The 15095-nt window shown below is 43.5% G+C and overlaps 1 long non-coding RNA gene across 1 annotated transcript in view; it reads right to left on the bottom strand.

Annotated features, from left to right (window-relative positions):
- Positions 1–15095, bottom strand: part of LOC114570524 (uncharacterized) — a 53839-nt gene extending 38744 nt beyond the window's left edge. Inside the window, exons 1-3 of the long non-coding RNA XR_003694545.1 lie at positions 15004–15095; positions 14685–14738; positions 14228–14289 (exon numbers count right to left, since the gene is read on the bottom strand). This is a non-coding gene — a long non-coding RNA (uncharacterized LOC114570524). The remainder of the gene's footprint in view (positions 1–14227; positions 14290–14684; positions 14739–15003) is intronic.

Below are 15095 nucleotides of genomic sequence, written 5' to 3'. Positions count from 1 at the left end.
AAGGGAGGTCATAATCAGGCCATGTTTACCACCAGCACAGAGCACATGCTGTTTTAACATTTACAATATAGTACTGCAGCCATCACTGCAGGCAAAATAGTTTATGCTGCTGTGTTTGTCTATGTATGCGTGTGTGTGTGTGTGTGTGTGTGTGTGTGTCCAAAAGTCTACCAAGACGACACTTTAAAAGGTATTTTCATTATTTCCTCCAGAGAGCCGTGAAGGTCAGTTTCCCCAGCGAATATCAACAACTTTGCACAAACAGCTAAATAAATACTTTATACAATGGCGGCAGGAGAATACATTGCAAAAGTTTACCATATATGGAATTTAACAAGTCATTTGGTTTGTTATGGGCTCCTAAAACTGTCTTTAACACAATTTTAGTTCCTGGTTCCAACAAATATCTATAGCTACAGTATATTATACATAATATATAATTGATTGAAGAATGATGTTGACAGGAGCACATTGATTTGCCCTATTTTATCTTGTTTCTATTAACACGTGTTACTAGAATATTCTGGAAACATGAAAAACTGCACTAAACTAAATGGCAGTGCGTTTATAATTGTACTAAACTGTGAGATGATCAAATGAGCCTTACTCGTCACATTTAATGAATACCTGTTATCAATTATTGACAGGATAATTGTCGCGAGTTCACTACTTCATCCTCCCACACACCTGTCTAACAGGTGTGTGTTAGACAATAGCTAGAATATGAGGCCAAAGTATGTGCATTATGTTATAAACAACTTGAAGAGGCTCGTCAGAGGCTAGAAAGGACCAATTTCATACCAAAGATGTGTGATGAACTGCAGGGGACTTGTTCAGTGTGAACGTGCGCGTTGTGATTGGTTGATCGATTCATCCCTTCACAGTGTGACATTAAAAGAGGTATGTTTTTTTAAATGCGTAGTGTGAGTTAACTTCACATAGAAGATTAATAAAACAGTACTGTGTCTGCCCACCATTATGATAAGTAAATTATTCTGTTTTGCACTATATGGGCATTAAAAAAATGTGTTGGAATCCTTTTAACAATCGAGAACAACAAATGTGCAGTTATTTCTCTCGATGGCAGAGATGTTTACAGACCTGCTGTGCCTCTCCTGTATCTACAAACCAGTTAACCCATATTTCATAAACATACGGCGTTACTGAAAACAGAAAAACAAAGTCAAACCATGCCATATATCTGGTGTCAAGTGAAGTATGATTGCATATTTGAATTGGAAATCTGGCAAAGTGACGATAACAACCTCGTGCACCCTCTCGGAATGCGAGAAGAGGGTTAAATGAACAAAGCCTTGAAAAAGAGTCCAATTCTCCAGCTCCTGCCCCAATCCTCGCAGTTACCCCCACAAAGTACACAAGAAAAAAAGAAAATAGCATCATGCATATCATTCATTAGCAGCAAATAAAAGAAATTCTCTCTAATACTGCCCCCAAATCCCCGAGCTCCCAGCACCACGGAGCGGGGAACTAAAGAAATGGGGGAGAGAGAGAGAGATGCAAAAGGAAGCCGTCTCCCTCAAGTGCTTGTTAGGCCCAAATTATTATGGCGATGAATAATTTTAAAAATAAATAAGAAAATAAATAAATAAATAAAAAAAAGGGAAACATTTATAGATCTAAGTATTATCAGAGGAGCCGCGGGTCTGTTGCCAAGCTCTCTGGGCCCGTTTGAAATCCGCCTTTGTTTTTCCACTTTGATCTGTAACTGCTAACCTATCCATCGCTTCACCTGATCCCCTGTTAGCGCTTCTTCACCCACTTCCTCCCGGTAAACTTTTCTCTACGTGGGCACGCGGCACTGCCCGCGCTAAGTGGTAATCATAACCGCATCAGCATCATCATCTTTCTCCTCGTTGTCGTCATTAACTTTCCGTTTCTTTCACAACAATAATTAACATAGTGCACGGGGAGCGAGATTAGGCGGAGAGATGCAGGAGTAAATGAGGGAATACAGAGGAACGCAGAGCAAAGAGACGAGGAAAGGAAGCCATGTTGGAGGAAAAAAGAAAAGAGACGAAGGAGACATGAGAGAAAGCTGCAACCAGCTCCTCTACTCTTGCGTCCTCTCATCTTATCACCATTTCTCTGATTTCCTTTCCGTGCCTTTTTGATTTGTCTATTTTCATCTCATTTCCTTTCCTCTCATCTACTTCCTGTATATCTTGTCTCCTCGTTTTCGCTTTCCTCTCCTCTAATGTTATTTCCTCTCCTCTGGTCTCCTTTACTTGTCTCATGTCCATTCTTATGTACTTTCTTCTCCCCATTTGTTTGTTTTTTTAATTATTTCCTCTACTTTACTCTCATTTTTTTCTTTTCTCTTCTCCTGTAACCTCTTTCTTATCCTTTAATTTCATATCCTCTTCTCTTGCTTCCTTCTCTCCCCGTGGTTTCCTCTGCTCACTCTCTCTCCTGTCAACCACTTTCCTCTTCTAGGTTTCGTTTCCTCTTCTTTCCTTGTTTTTTTTCTGCTCTTGCTTCTTTTCCTCTCGTTTTCCTTTTCTCTCATTTCATCTACTTTCCACCTCAGCTCTCGGTTTTCTTTCCTTTGCCTTCCTCTTGCTTGCTATCCTTGTTCCCTTCCTCTAGTCATGATTTCTGTCATTAATGTTTGTCTCGTCCACTTTTTCTTTCCTTTTGCCTCATTACCTTTCTTCGTTTTTTCCTCTTCTCTTGCCTGCTCTCATTTCTTTTTCTCTCATCTTCTTTGTTTTTTTCTCTCCTTGCCTCCTCTGGTTTCCTTTCCTCTTGCCCTTCTCTCTACTTCTATTTTCTCTTCCCCTTTTGTTTCCTCTTCATTCCTCATTTCCTTTTTCCGCGTTCCCTTCTAGTGTCATTAGCTCTTTTTCTTGCTTCCTCTCATCTACTTCCCTCTCCTTGAATTTGTTTCCTCTTTTTTCCTCAACTCTCATTTCCTTTCCTGATATCTTGTGTTCTCACCTCTCCTCCCTTCTCTTCTCTACTGTCATGTCTCCTCTCATCTCCTTGTTTCCTTCTCTTCTCCTTCCCATCCTCCTCCTGAGGTTTCTGACCTCACAGTGCACAGACATTCCAACCCTGTGCTCTGTGCCCGGCCTGTGATTGATATTGTAATGAGACTTATCCCCAACATCACCTTCCTCCCTGTACAACCCTACAACCCCTCCACCCCCCTTCCTTACTCCTCCTTTTCTGGTTCCATACCCTTCCTCACCCGCTCTACCCCCTTTGCTCCCTGAGCCCCCGAGTGGCTCGCTTGATTCTGTTTCATCACACATCAAACGGTCCCGACTCTCTCCACGCAGGCAGGACCCAGGGACTGCAACATCTGCACGGGGAGGCATGCAGGGGGTGTGTGTGGGGGGGAGTGGTGGGGGTGACTCCGGCCTCTGAGGGGGTGAGGGAGGACACGCCATGCTACGAGCAGATGTCACCGGGACCCGAACAGCAGGCTGGGGGGGCGCCAAGGGAAAAGAGAGACGTAGTGAGGGACCCACCCCTGCAGCCCAGTCTGGGGAGTCTCTCCAAACACTCCACCTCTGCTCCCCTCTCCTCTTCTCACCTTGCAGCCCAGCTCCCTCCTCCTGCTCCCCCTTTTGACAGTACAATTAGGTAATTAGTCACCTCGGCGCTAATAACCTAATCATTACTTGTCTGCGTGTGTTTTCTCTCCATTTCAAAAAAACCCTGTCCTCCACAGGCACTCCCCTGAGTCCTGACGTGGAGGTGGAGGGGCAGAGGAAGCGCACAATTACCTCTGTCTGGCTACTCCCCGTGGCACAGAGAGAGCCCAGTCTCTGATCCAGACCAAAGTAAAGGCCCTTTTTTTAATGGGAGACAGAGAGCCTGCTCTTTGTGGCGGGTCAAGATTGCTCTCACATCCATTAACACCACAGCTACTTCATCACTGCCACGTTCTGGCAGGCGGGAGCTGTAGAGGGACTGTGATCAGCCTCCGTCGAGCGCCGACGCTGACATTTCCCAGTTAGTGAAAGTGGCAATCGGGAGCTTCCGCTGTCAATGAGTCATCAAAGGGCTTGTTTGAGAACAGCTGTTGACGCCAATGCACTGCCACAAGCATTAACCCTAGTTGAGAAGTGAAGTTTTTTTTTTTTTCTGGATTGCTGATGATCCTTTCATCTGCATGGGCAACATGCGGATCTCAAAGTTCACAGAAATGTCATCTGTCACCAAAAAAGGGATCATCTTTTGACAGCATTTTTAGAAGAATTTGGAAAGGTTGAGCAGAACATTGAATGTTGTTAATATAATTTTGCATGCCTAATGCTTTACATAGCTGTCCAACATTTTTCAAAGCTTACAATTATACACTTTTTTTTAAATTTTTTTAATGTTTTTTTAATGTTCCAGGAAGCTACTGTATTCCATTCATTTCAGTGCAGTGCAGTATGGAACTCAAACTTAGCTAATGCGTCATTGAGAAGACCTTTTTCTTTTTTTCACTTATATGTCTACTTTTTTTGAAAGGGCTCAAAATGGGATCGTACATGCAGAAACATTGGCACCGTCTTTCAGCTGACCTTACCCAAATGTAACTCGAGACACCAACCACCATCTACTTTTTTGGAATAATTTTTTCAAATCTCCACAGAATACAAGTTTCCCAAGCAGCACAGAAAAGTGGCTCATCTTTGCCATGAAACCACCCTCATCCGTTCTTCATAATCTAGTCTCATGTTTTTGGTTTGTGGAGTGTGGCTCCCCCGCTGTGCTCGCAGCGACAGCCGTCGTGTCATCCTCTTTATTATTCACATTTCTTCGAGCCAAACAGCTGTTTTGCATGGCAGATTGAATTAGAGCTCGTCCTGACTTCTGACACTCAGGTGGCGGATGGAAGGACTGGGGTCTTGAATTATAGCGCGGCACGAAACGCATAAAGAGAAGTTGCTGTCGAAAACTGGCTGATATAGTAATCCCCAGTACACTGATGAAGAACTGCAACAGACTCTACTTTTAAAATGTACTGTGGGGGTTGTTAGTGTAAAATCTTCACAAAGTGTACATCCTTGCTTGTATATAAATTAAGTTTTACAATGAATAAAGCATCTAGACCTCATATGTAGGATGTTTTTTTAACTAGGGAGACAAGCGTCAAAGCACAGAGAGAGAGAATTAATCGCTTCAGCCAGTAACAATATTTCTCCTCCGTAACAAACCGCTGCAAATGGATTTCACGAGCAAGTGCTTGGTAGGCAGCAGCCTTTATTAGACAGAGCTGAATGCATTGCTTGTGCTTGACGGCGAAGTCGGTGTACTTTATCACAGTCCGGGTAATGAGAGATAACTTCCCTGCGTCTGCGGGAAGCGGGTCTGGCACCACAACCCCCAAGCATTTTTTATCAGACGCAATTACTCAGAGCTTGTTGATATTTGTCATTTGTTTCATTTGGGAACATTTGCATCGTATAACCAGAGGCCTGCTGTAGGGCTAACTGAGCCATGCTGCAGCATATTATAGGTCTCCGACTGTCCCATACCAGAGGATTTGCAAATGGCCGGGCTGCAATAAGAGAGGTCAGGCGGTTCCTTTTGACATTTGGTCTGTTGACAACTCCCCGGGTTCAATCAGTTCAACTATTCCTAGGTCAAAACCTATGACTAGTGTCTTTATATGCTGCCAACTGTCCAGACGACGTGTCGTGGTCAGGAGGTTCTGTTTTTGGTCATGTATGTCTGCTTGTTTGGTAGCACCTTAAAAGCTACTCAACATATTGTCAAAGTTATGTTAAGTTTGGGCCAAAGAATTTTTCCCACAAAATTCCCTGGTTTGCGCGCGCGCGCGCACACACACACACACACACACACACACACACACACACACACACACACACACACACACACACACACACACACACACACACACAGTCAGCAGGATGCTCGCACACACTTGCATACGCATGTACACACACACACACCCACACACCTGTCTGACCATCAGAAGCCATTTGGGGTACGGTGCCTTGCTCAAGGACACTTCTGACATGTGGACAGCAGTTGATCAAATCACTACCCCCCCAATAATGGACTACATAATAAACTACCTCCTACTCTTATCAGATTTCATCCAAATTCACCAGATTTATTTCTAATTTGGTCAATAAAATGAATTAAAATAACTGGATGACCTCCCAAACGTTTTTAATTAGCTCGACTGGTGTTCCTAATAATTTGTTGCCAAATTCCTTTAGGTGTGGCCTATGTGAAATATAACTGGCATTACTCTAAAATGCATTGTGCAACTACATCGAATATGGCACACATCTGCTCGGAGTGAATGGCCTAAATTTAAAACACAGCGACACTACACCTACACTGGCCATAAATCATGTCATGTGTCTGAATTACTTACTATGTTTGCACCCTCTATACAAAGTCCTTATAATTCCAGACATCATCAGTTTGTCTATAGCAATGTGTTTTTCATCCAGATCCAGACTTTCTAGTTTATCCCTGATTTCCAGCACGCTTTACAAGTTGAGTTTCCTTAAAACGGTGGTTCCCAACCCCAACAAGGAAGTATTAACAGAAAAGGAAAGAAAATTCTTTCTGTCACACAAAATTAAGTATATTTTTAAAGGTCCCATGACATGCTGCTTTTTGGATGCTTTTATATAAACCTTAGTGGGCCCCTAATACTGTATATGAAGTCTCTTTTATATAGGCCTTAGTGGTCCCCTAATACTGTATCTGAAGTCTCTTTTATATAGACCTTAGTGGTCCCCTAATACTGTATCTGAAGTCTCTTTTATATAGACCTTAGTGGTCCCCTAATACTGTATCTGAAGTCTCTTTTATATAGACCTTAGTGGTCCCCTAATACTGTATCTGAAGTCTCTTTTATATAGGCCTTAGTGGTCCCCTAATACTGTATCTGAAGTCTCTTTTATATAGACCTTAGTGGTCCCCTAATACTGTATCTGAAGTCTCTTTTATATAGACCTTAGTGGTCCCCTAATACTGTATCTGAAGTCTCTTTTATATAGGCCTTAGTGGTCCCCTAATACTGTATCTGAAGTCTCTTTTATATAGACCTTAGTGGTCCCCTAATACTGTATCTGAAGTCTCTTTCCCGAAATTCAGCCTTGATGCAGAATTACAGCCACTAGAGCCAGTCCCACAATGAGCTTTCCTTAGGATGTGCCATTTCTGTGTCTGTAGCTTTAAATACTATTGAGGAGGAAAGAGGGGGGGCAAGGTGGAGGGTGGGGGTGTGGCCTTGACCAACAGCAACTTTGCTCGTTTGCAAGCCATGATGTCTCTCTCTCATGGGTGGGCCAAATTCTCTGGGTGGGCAAAGCAGAGAAAGGGGAGGTAACCTTGCTCCTTATGACCTCATAAGGTGAAGATTCCAGATCAGCCCATCTGAGCTTTCATTTTCTCAAAGGCAGAGCAGGATACCCAGGGCTCGGTTTACACCTATCACCATTTCTAGCCACTGGGGGACCATAGGCAGGCTGGGGGGAACGCATATTAATGTTAAAAAAAAACTACATTTTAATGCCATGGGACTTTTAAGGCTTTACTCTATTTTTTTTTTTCCTCCTGTGAATTATTGCATGATTTTGCCTCGGGTCTAAAAGTTAAGACATCCGCAATAAATGCATAATACACGTAACCAGTGACGTGTGGTCACAAGCCAAAAAGGTTAGGAACTCAGAGTAAAAATAGAACATTGCATTGTGTGGTACTGAATTGTCGGTTTCTATGTCATACTGCACATTCTCTCATCAATCATAATTAGCAGCAGTTCTGATCAATTGATGCTGCAGTCTTGAAGTAGAGATGAAGGGCTGAATATCAATATCTCCCTGACAGGACAGGGCATATCAGGGTTGATTGACAGGCAGACTTCTAACCCGATCAGGGTTCGGAGACCAGGGTGGCTGCTTCCAGGTGTCTCAGATTTGTTGTAATTGACAGGTGCAGAGAGGCGTTCGGGGGACCAGGTGGAGCTCTGCGCCGTTTATGCAGATTAACACGTCAAAAGTACAAATGAATAAATAAACTGGTAAGCACAAATCAGGCATTTAGCCTGAGGGGATGCCATCATTACCAGATTAAACAAAGTGACTAATCACAAAAACAATCCGCTTCAGAAGTGGAGGAAGTCAAAAGACGCCAAAGCTTGGGGGTAAAAAGCTAAGTCATCTTAATTATTCAGCTATAGGCAAACAAAGATATGAATTCCTAATGAATAGAACAACGACAGATATTTTTATTTGTCAACAGCTACTGTAGATTATGAAGCTTTGAGGTGACTGCTTGGGTGAAAGAGAAAGTACTCGACTTTCTACAATATTTACATGAGGACGTATAGGAGAATCTGATGTTTTTGACGATGGAAATTGCAAAATTCAAACCAAAAACGAGCCTTGAGGACTGGATCACAGGGATGCCACAAATTCCCAAAGCAGCCAGCCAGCGTGGGTACCTGAGGTAGAGGCCTTGTGGGAATACTTTGGGTCGGTCTAAAGAAGGAGGTGGGACAAGAGAAAGAACAAACGCGTGCCATGCAGGGGGTTTTGAAACTAAAAAGGAAATCCTTCTCCCTTTGAAAGCCAAATAAGCGGATGCAAGGTCCTCGTTCCAAACACATAGCCATGCCACTACCCATGAATCAAATCCTTAGAAGTTTGAGTCTGAGCCAGAACTGTAGGTTTTATTCATAGTGTTTTTTTTTTGTTTTTTTTATATCACCGAGCTAACCAAAACAGCCATAACCTCAGCTTGAACTTCCTTCATGCCTGGACACAACTCAGCTGTAAACACATCACTTCTCTTAAATTGGCCTAAAAGCGCCCATGGTTTCCCGACTTCCCTCCACGCGCCGCAGACACCAGCCTCCTTTGACCTTCAGACCAAGCCGCGGCCCGAACCTCAGCTATTGATTTTTCTAACTATCTGTTTACTCCTCGTCTGCACACTTTCCCAGCTGCTTGGAGAGCAACGTTCGCCCCGAGGCGATCAGCAGGGCTCAGCTTGTTCCAGTCTTTGATCATCGTTCAGCCAGAGGATTAACATATGCACACTCTCTTCCTCCCTTTGTCGCTGGGCTTGATAATAAATCTACGGCCTCTCTCTCTCTCTCTCTCTCTCTCTCTCTCTCTCTCTCTCTCTCTCTCTCTCTCTCTCTCTCTCTCTCTCTCCAATATGGGACGAGCCACGAATCAATCACCCCGCTTTACGCCTCGTGTCCGACATGGATGCAAATCACAGAAGGATCTGTGGGTAAAGCTCTGCTTATTAAACCCCGATGCCTGACTCATTACAACCCGCTCATGCACATGCATGTCGCCAAGATGAACAGCAGGTAGCACGCGTGAAATACAGCAACGTCGGTGGAGATAAAACACAGACAGACGAGATTAACCGATTTCTGCGACTCTTATCTCAACGGAGGCCAAAACTAAGCCTCACCCACTTTGCCAAAACTAAAGGAGAATCGAAAAGCTAATGAAGTTAATTACCGCATCATTGTGGAAGGTTACAGCCTCGTCTAAAAGAGGCTTAATCGGAGGGAAACTGCGGTGCAGAGGCTCGCCTTCGTACTTGCCCTCGCTGTGCAGTAAGTGTACTAATTAAGGTTGGTTTGAGCCTACAACCACCCCAGTTAGCTCACTTTAAGGGCCAGGGCTTCTGGGGGTTTAGAACAACACTCATAAGGACTCTGTAAGTAGGACACTGAGTAAATGTGTGTGAGACCGAACAGGGGGGCGAAAAAAAAAGGGAAAGTGTGTGTATTTCCACGTAGACAGGTGACTTTTTTCTTCTTAAAATGCAACCTATGTGGTTTCTCTAATGGCCACTGTTGAGACACGCCCTCGCTCCCCGTTGCCTTTCTTATTTATTACGACCTAATTATATCAGTGTGTCAAGCTAACGCAAACAGCTCCTTGCCCTAAATGCCGCAATGCTCTCGCGGCTGAGCTCCTACTCGCAGACCTTATGTTTCCGAGCCGTGTACCATTTAACCACTGCTTCTCGAAGGCACACGGGGTTGTTTAGCGTGCACTTTTTTTCACTTCCACTCAGTCCATCAAGAATGCAATGGATGAGACAGAGGAGCACATGTGGTGGATAAAAATACAGTAACAATATGAGCTGAGAAATGGCAGGAGGAGGAGGAGGAGGAGGAGGAGTGAGTTACCCTCCTCATCATCAGCGTGTCGGACCGAGCGGGCCTGCGAGGTGCCGGAGCACGGGCCCTATTAAAAAACCCGAAAGCCCAGCTTGCCGAAAGAGATCCGTCCTCTCACCTCGAAAAACAACAACCCCGCTCGCCCCGACAGCGAGACAATCAGCCGTGCGCTGCTCGGGGTGAGGCGGCGGTGACCCGGCACGCTGAGATGAGGCCGATCCTACACACTGATGAGAGCTTTCACAGACATCAAACGGGGTGCCGCAGACCTCCCCGCGACCTGCCTGTGCTGCCTTGTCTCCTGCTCTCTGCTTTTATTTGAGGTTGATACGGGCAGACGGATCGGCAAATATCGATCACGGCACGCTCTGTAAAATTCTCCCTCCAGGTTTGAGAGGTGATTACAGGCCCTGGATCCAGCTGATGCAGACGGGCTGTGTGTGTGTGTGTGTGTGTGTGTGTGTGTGTGTGTGTGTGTGTGTGTGTGTGTGCGCGCGCGTTTAGTTTTTTTCCTACCCCACCTGTCAGACAGGCCGAGGACAGCGGACCCTATATTCTTTGGTTCGAGTGTCTCCAATCATCTGCAGAAGAGAGACATCTTTAAAAACAACACCCCAGACAGACAGACAGACAGGCAGGCAGGCAGGCAGGCAGGCAGGCAGGCACGCAGTACAACACAGAAAATAGGTTGTAAAGCGGGGAGAATAATGCATGGGAATCATCGAAATTCAAATGATTTGGATGCATCCCCAACCAGCCCTCCTCTCGTTGTCTGCCTTCTGTCGAGGCCTCAGAACTCACCAATAGGATCGGAGGGAAACAGGCTGCAGATTCAGAGGGCTTGCATTAGGAATGGCCCGTTATTAATTAAGCTTGTGGAGGAGAGGTTTTTTTGACAGCGGCTCCCGAGGCGGCGGCGAGCGGTGTGGATCTTGCGCTGACCTGGCCCAGCAGGGGTAGGAGCTGTGTCTTTGAGGTGGTGGTGGTGGTGGTGGTGGTGGGGGTAGCGGGGTAGAATGGGCGGTGGGCGGGAGAGAAAGACGAGGAACGGGGAGAGAGTGGGGGGGGCTGGCTCCATGCCGACAGCCAGGCCTGCCACGTCTGCGTGCCCGCTTTGAAGTGTCACCTTGAGGGAAGAGCCGATGGCCGGGAAGCCGGGAGGGCGGGAGCCGCGGAGAGGAGTGGCACGGTTGGCACTGCCAGACATGGTGCTTTAATATTGCATGGGCTCACGTCCATCTCGGTACACACTCAGGACATTCCTTCTGCTTGATTTAGTTTGAAAGTAGATCTTTGTTTGTTTTTTTGTTTTTTTTACCCCCCCCCCCCCTCCCCTCTCGCCATGCTGTGGCTCAACACCTGTGCTGGTTTTGTGCTCACTCTTGCCTGAACAAATGTCAAGCTCTGCAGTCAAGAGGAACTTTAACAGCTCCCTGCATTATCACAGTGGACAGTGTTGCGTTTGGCCTGCTGAGTAATGTAAAGTAGATGCACATGGCTTCTTGTAACCACATTGAATAATTGCATTACAAAAATCACCTCCATCTTATCAAGTCAGTTCTATCTTAAATTGATTTGACAAAAGTAAAATATTACATTTTTTTTTTTTAAGTGAAAAACTCTGCCAGTGCAGTGAGGATATTTAAACATGTTTCAGCAAACACAGAAATGACCATCTGTATCTTGAAACACTCAAGAACGCATTACCAAACCGTCCGTTTACTCCCCTGTGTTACAAATTAAAAGGCCATGATTTGATTGCACTTGATTTGTACTTGCTGGACTTAACTCTATTTCCCTCGACCTTCACGCATATTGGACCAAGAAAGAATAAGACAGAAATCTAGTTTTAGAAAATGCATGAGAGGAGTTCATCTGCAGAGGAAGCTGACCGACTTCTTTTGACTAGCTTTAAGAAAACAACACCTTCAGCACTGATAAAGAAATGATATAAGAAGCAGTTAATGATGATCTTTTGCCTCAGAATGAGAACGCAGAGATGTGTAAATCGACTGCCTTATTCCGCAAAAAGAAATAATTGTGAATGCTGCTTTCATCACTTCCTCAAATGGCATCTTACTTTACAAAAATTAGAAACCATATCACCGGGGACTAAACTTAAACTTTTAATACTTCTCTCCAGTCGCGCTGCGTTTGCCTGACCTGCTGCCAGCACAGTTACAGAGCGCGGCAGAGAATCAAACATGGCGTTAGTTTGAGGAGATGCATGAGAGGGAGTTTTATCAACAGAGGCTGCAGGAAGGAGGTGTTTTGAAGTGAGGAAAAACGTATTTAAAAAAAAAAAAAAAAAAAAAAAACACTCACAGTGCACACACTTTCTACCCACTTTAACAACCGTCCCAGTTCACAAATAGCAGTTTTAACTCCCCTGATTAGCACTGACATCTGCAGCCTTTCATCTCTCCCTCCATCTTGTTTTTTTTAATCAGATTAACCCAAACGGGCATCCTTTAATGGCCTCTTTTTTTAGGAAAGCTGAAAGAGGAGAGATAATTAAAATAATTAAACCACTGGGACCCGTCTGAGCACGCTCATCTCTCTTTTCTTTTCTTCTTGCCTTTAAGTTTTGATTCTGCCTTGCTTACGGATTCAAGCAGCACAGAGTGAGAAAGACTCATCATCCTCACTTAATTGCATTAAGTTGACTCTCGGAGGTCCAATTTTTCTCTCTGAAACCAACAGCCAATGTAGGATGCTGATCTTTAGGTGCATGTCAGCTATCTAAATGTGGAAGTAGAGGGGGGAGGGCACGTTTCTAAACAGCCTTTATGGAGCATATTTATTTAGTCAGTGAGCGTATTTTGCATAAGGCCGAAGATAAAAAAAAAATATATCCACTTTAATGATTATTTATTCATGGACTTTTAAGCTTTTAATGAGGACAAATGAAGCCGTTTTCCAGAGTGTCAGTATGTAGTATGCTTACCAAAAATATTCTTGTTTAGCATTTTCTTTTGCACTGTGTGTCCATGAGGAATAAACACCAACATTTAAATATAACTAGGAGTTTGGAGCGAGACTTAAGCGATCAGTTTATCTTGATCTTGCATGAATATAAAATTTCACACAAGTTGTGATCACACTCTGTGATGATGACGACGATGATTTATTAATTTTCCGTAATGCTTATAATTGAAGCTAAATTGATCAAATGTACTTAGTGACCACTCAATTTATAAAAACGTGTATATCAGAGTCTGGATGCTTTTCAAAATAAAATGTTTCTTACTTCTTTCAAACTAAAACACACACAGCAACTTTATCAAGCAATGGCCTCTCGAACTTGACGAATGTATGCTCATTTAGATATCAATTATTCACTCCTGTGTAATTTATTTTTATTCGTATGAACACACGTGTCGTACGTTTGTACCTTCTAAGTTCTACACTGACAACCCGAGTGAAAAAAAGAAAAGTAGGCTATACCGCATCGCCTCGAGTTATATTTTGCGTTATAGGTGTACACATCTTGAATATTATAATTACACGACTTCAGATGAATTCCAACTTTACTTCCTGTCAAAAAGAATCTAATGAATTCTTGCATGAGGATTTTACCGAGAGCAAGAGCCCTCGCATCCTCCTCGGAGTGCAGCCTCAACTTTACACATCCTCCTCGGAGTGCAGCCCCAACTTTACACAAGCTCGGATGTCTTACCCCCCTCCACCCCCCTTCCCCCCCACCCACCATCATACACTTTCACTTTATTCAGATCATTTTCACAGGGCTTCATTTTAAGTTGGCACCAAAAAAAAGGAAAGATTCCCTTTGCTGGAAATACTTAAGATTTATGTTTAAATTTTCATAGAATCTTTGAGAACATTGAGGAGCAATTTCACATTTGCACTGACATCTAATTTCTCAAGTAGAGTCTGAAAGCACAAATTGCCAAGGATTCCCTATGTGCCCAATTATCCTGCATCAATTTCCTTGACCCTGCGGAATGCTGGTAAATTAATCATACCACTTTTTTTCCTTTTTTTTTGGACTCTCTCATGAAACACATAGCACATTTGATAAACTAATCATACTTGGTCGGTTATACTCACAAAAAATGATTCCGTCCTGGAAGCAGGATGAGAGTTAACAGCAAGGCCCAGGGAATTTAGAGCTGATAAAACACACACACACACACACACACACACACAGTCACCAATGTACATACACAAACCGAATACACGAAAAATATAAAAACACATAATGACAGAATGCTGTTAGTTTTTCTACTTTGTACATATTTGTATAAAAAAAGTCAAATTAATGAATTAAAACAGATTAAATTGTATAAATCTGCTGTCTTCACAGAATGTGCGTGAAGTCGTGATCATATTTCCTCACAAATGAAATATTAAAAGAAAAAATACATGGACGGAGGAAAATAACACATAACACCATTCTCTTCAATACATCATCAATTCTGCTGTAATATATTGAACAGCACCGTTAACAGCCTAAGCATCTGAATCATCTTCAATCATCAACTGTGTAACGGCGTATTTACTATACCTGTTGATCCCAACATGGCTGCAGAGTCTGGTGTTTTTGGAGCAACAGTGCCCTCTGGTGGAAACACGACAACAAGCAGAAGGATAAAAGTAAGTACAGACATGGAAATAGGGATAGCTACAGTATCTGTGAAAATATGATCACAGAAATGTACGGGTAAACCCTTCTGTTTGGAAAGTCAGCAGAAAAGATGGGATATTCTGGCAATGTCAAACAATAAACTTTTACGTCAGAGATTTAAAAGAGACTGCCTTTGGTATTAGACGCCATGCAAGATGCTAGCTAGCTATATAGAAAATATAGAAAAGGCCATAACCACCATCAGCAACTTTCTGTTTTTCTATCCAGACACAAACCCTCAACAAAGGCAGCACACACTGAGTGCATATTAGATAAGCTAGCATATGTAAG

Source organism: Perca flavescens, chromosome 16, assembly GCF_004354835.1.
Source record: "Perca flavescens isolate YP-PL-M2 chromosome 16, PFLA_1.0, whole genome shotgun sequence".
NCBI classification, from domain to species: Eukaryota; Metazoa; Chordata; class Actinopteri; order Perciformes; family Percidae; genus Perca; species Perca flavescens.
This window is presented reverse-complemented; position numbering and strand designations above follow the sequence as displayed.